This window comes from Arachis duranensis, chromosome 5, assembly GCF_000817695.3.
Source record: "Arachis duranensis cultivar V14167 chromosome 5, aradu.V14167.gnm2.J7QH, whole genome shotgun sequence".
Taxonomy (NCBI): domain Eukaryota; kingdom Viridiplantae; phylum Streptophyta; class Magnoliopsida; order Fabales; family Fabaceae; genus Arachis; species Arachis duranensis.
In genome coordinates, this window is record NC_029776.3 from 98,490,063 (window position 1) to 98,495,143 (window position 5,081).

Consider the following 5,081-nt stretch of genomic DNA (forward strand, 5'->3'; position numbering starts at 1 on the left):
AAATTTTATCACTAAATTTTATTAAATTATATTTTATTTCACTAAATTTTATTTTACTAACCCTGATATAATTCATACATTTATTGTGCAATAACCGAGCTTGCATGTTATCCAAACAAAGGAGAGAGTGGCCGAATTTCACGGTGAAAACCGTGAGTACCTTCTATTTTTTTTTTCAATTTCTTTTGATTCGTAACTTCAATTAAAAATTTAATCCGATAAAAATGTTCTATTTTCTTTCTCTACACATTAGTATTACTTTTATTCGATAGAAATTGATGGTAACGTAGTTCTCCCTTTTTTTTAAGTTCGGCCAATTAAAGTTCTAGAAGATACAGACGATTTCTGATACTTTTCTTTTCAACAGCTCAGTAAAAAAACTTTTCTGGAGCTTTCGTTGATTTTGATTTCATACAAAGGTAGGGGATTTATTTTAAAATTAACTGTTTTAATTTACGAATGCCACTGAAATTTAGTGAGTAACTGCAAATAATTTATAAATGTCTCGTTTGACTAATAGATGAAAATTGATGAAATTGAAATTGTTAATGATTGTGAATATAATTGAATGTGATAAAATCGCGATTAATTTTGTGTTATTTGTGAAATTGATTGAATTTGGCGATGAAATTGGTTGAATTGTGGCTGTGAATAATGATTTAACTGTTTGAAAGTGACTAATTACTCGAATTCCTGGTTACGCTGATTTCTTGATTTAGTTGTGGAATTGAGATTTATTTGATGATGATGGACATTGTTACAAGCTTGTTAGAGAATTTATTGGTTACTAAACTGAACGGGTTGGGGTACCTTGCTATTCTGATCGTTGTTGACAAAAAGATAAGTGAATTGTGGAGATTGAGGTTTTATGAACAAAAAATAGATTGAGTTTGGATTTCAAAACTGATTTCTTAAAAATTGATTTCTTAACTAAAACAATAATTTTGAGGATTTATAAATAATTTTGGAATTATTAAAAGTATATGGCTATAAAATATGTTGATTATTAAGAATTCTGCTGATTTGATAATTGTTGAGAAAAAGGCTGGTGATTTATTGAAAAAGAGGAAATCCGTAAGGGTAGCTAAGCCTGAATTTTAGGCGAAGTGCTACCAAAATTTTTATAAAATTTGGGACTTTATTTAAAATGCGATTTTAAAAGATTTGTTTTGGACAGTTAAATTATTTGAGGTTTATTTAGTTGGGAAAAGATTTATTCTATTTCGAATTCGATTTATTTAAAAAAGTATAATGTTTTAAATCCAATACTTTGAAGAGAGATTTTGTTTTAAATTATGAAATGAATTCGGTTTGTTAAGAATAAGAAAGAAAAGGGATAAGAGAACGCGGCACGTATGATTAAGGAATGACTAAAAAGGTCATGAGAGGGTGATAGAAAGTAAATAGTTGAGGTGCTGATGTGTGAATGATTGTGTGGGGATGTCCGTGTATATGAAATGGCTTCCAGGAGAAAGTGGCACATGCTTCAGTTGAAGAATCAGCGCCTGCAAGTACTTGCAGAGGTCATGTTCGGCATACTTCAACTGGAGAATCAGCGCCTGCAAGAAGTAGAAACTTGCAGAGGTTATGCCGCTGGAATGCCTTATCTGACTTGCGAGTCAGATTGCGTCGGATGCGGGTCGAAACCGACAAATGAGCTCATTACCTGCGATAAGACTAGACATGCATCATTCTTACTTACACATTTGTATTTGGTTGTGTTTACTTATCTTGTTTATTTGTGATTATGTTGGTTGTCTTATTGCGACTTGGTGTGTGTTGAATTGAATCCTTTACTTGTTCTATTAGTTTGTGGATGTATTGAGGTGATTAATAACTGTTGTTGTGACTAAGAATTATTTAGGTGGCTAAGAGATAGTTGGTATGACAAGTTTTGTGACTGAAATCTGTTTTAAGTTTAGAAATTTAAAGAAAAGTAATTAATTATCTAAAGTAGAATTAAAAAGTATGTTCAAAGGTTTGATAAAAATAGTTTTATTAAGTAAAGTTAATTATTTGCATCTTAATTATTACTTTTACGGTATTCTCATTCTCTACTGAGAACACATGGTTTGTTCTCACCCCTAAAATCTTTCACCTTTTCAGTGACACAGGTTTGAAGACTCGGTATAAAACTGCAGACGATTAATAGATTTACTTATGATTCCTGTCGTTTTTATAGAGTTCTCTCGCCATTGCTACTTTAGTTTCTATTTTATCCAATGGGATAGGGATTGTTTTTGAGTTTCATTTGAATTCTTTTGTGTAATATTTATTACTATTACTAATTATGTGATTATTATTACTTGGTGTTCTTTAATGAATGATTTTGATTATTAACAAACAAGATTTTTTTTTTGGAATTTTCTCAAAAACTGAAACGCAATATCAACGTAAAGACTCAATATTAAGACTCCTACTTTTGGTACGATCATGACGTGCTAAAAGTTAGGGTGTTACAGGAGTGTAGATGATTCATATAAGAGTTACGATTTTTTTTTTGAACTTTATTTTTAAAGTACTATTCACTTCTGAGTGTAATAATTATGAACTAATATACGGTGGGAACTAATTGCGAATAAAGAGAAGATAGAAAGGGAAGAAAAAATGAAGAAAGGAAGAGAGAACAAGCCAATATAAAAGTGGTAGTGAGGCATATGTAGATAGATAATAGTAAGAAAAAATAATAATAAAAACAAACATTAAAAATTCTAAAAGAATAATAATAAAATTTTTTAAGCTATTAAAATTATACGAGAGAAAGAGTGATTTAAATATAAATTTTTATATCTACTTTAAATTAAACATAATTGAGAAATAAATAAATTTAAAAATATTTATAAATTTTTATTATCTTCATTGTTACACATAGTAACAATGTAATGATTTTAGTATTATACTTAAATTAATTTAAATTTAATTATTCTATATATTAAAAAAATTAAATAACTTATAAATTTTTTTATTTTTATTTAATTATTCTATACAAAATTTCTGAATGCTTAAGATCTTAAATTTTTTCTTAAAATGATAAAGTATGATTTTACAAGTAAGTATGAAAAATAAATATCTATATAATAGTTATACATCTAGATATCTAAATCAAACAAAAAAAGAATTCTTTTAGCAAATCTTTAATAATTCAAACGTTAACACAATGGATAGCTAAGAATCAAAGTGATAAATAAAAATGAGAGTTGCCATAATGGTACGGTAGTAATTGATTGCGATTGGGGTTAACAGAAGAAGATACCAAGAAAAGGAAATAAAACAAGGCAATATAATAGTAACAATGAGACAATAATAGTTATTATCCATGTAAAAAGAATGAAAAAACAGATATATCAAACAAATATTTCTATTAGAATTATGCATAAAGATAAAAAAAATATTTTGAATATAAATTTTTGAATTTATTTTAAATTAAATAAGATTGAGAAAATAAATAAATTTAATATATAAATAACTAATTTTATGATTTTAAAAATAAAAATATAAAAATATTTTTTATAATTCAACTGAAAAACTGCTGACCTGTTGAGCTGCTCGTTTTAAATAACGTGCATTACATGTTTACGAAAATAGAGAATGACAGAACGTGCTCTAAATGAAAATTTGTACGTGGTCGTGTCACAACCACACCATTCCTACCATAATCTGGTTTTAGAAGTTGAAATAGTCTTATTGATTATTTGAGCCAACTGTTATATCTAATTCTTTTAAGGTAGCGTTTGTTTTTTATTATTATTTATTAGAAAGGAATCAGATGACGGCGATACTAATTACAGGGCAAACGAATTGAGAACAAGATTGAGATAAAACTTTAAAATTTTTTCTATTCCATAACAGATTTAAAATGAGCAATATTAGGTAATTAACTGTTTTCGGTAAATATTAGTCCATTTTTTTAAATTATCTTACTTATTTTAAATTATAAATTTAAAATTATAAACTCTTAATTCTACATTTTAAATTATAAATTTTATATTTTAAAGTTGATTAATATTGAATAATTAAAAGTTAACTTCTTATATTTTCTCTTTTAAAATAATTTTGCTTCAAAAACTGAGGATACAAAATCCATATTTTAAAGATGAGTTATGTTACGTGTATACTAAAATCAGTTATTAAAATCAGTTATTATATATTTATATATAAATATATTGATAATTAATTTTAGTAGTTAATTTTAATATATAAATAATATTTTTATTTAAAAATAATTCTTAAATTTATTTTTTACTTTTATAAAGAAAACATGAGATATCTGTTTATGATCTTTTATCATCTTTGATACTTCCTATTCCAGAACATGATCCAAACAACGAAAATTTATACGTGGTCATATCACAACCACAATATGCCCCTACCATAATCTGACTTTAGAAGTTGAAAGAGTCAGAATATTTGAGACAAATGCTATGTATCTAATTCTTTATTAAGGCGGCCTTTGATTATTATTTGTTAGAAAAGAATCTGAATACAGAGATGTTAATTACAGGGGAAGCAAGTTGAGAACTAGATAGAGATAAGTTTAAAATTGTTTCTATTCCATAATAGTTTTAAAATAATTTTTTGCTTCCAAAGTATGAGATACCAGATCCATATACATTTGAAGATAATTTTTAAATTTATTTTTGTAACTTACAAAAAAAAAGTAATTACTCAAATCAGTCTTAAAAGATTTTAAAATAAAATCAGATATTTTAGTCTTAAAAAAATTAATACACAGATCAATTTTTAAGGTTTTATTCTGACAGATAAATCAGTCTTCAGTTTATTTTTCGACAGAGTGATTATCGATATCAGTCTCCAAGAATTTAAAAAACGAATATTTTAGTCCAAAAAAATTAATGTACAAATTAATTCCCAACGTTTTTTTCTATTAGACATAACAGTCCTCCGTCCAAAAATAAAATAAAATAAAATAATTATTATTAATTATATAATAATATTATACTATAATTTTTTGTATTTTTTAGACAAAAGTAATGATAATTTTTTTTATTAAATTATTTTATATATATATAGTCATTCAATAATAATAATAATAATAATAATAATAATAATAATAATAATAA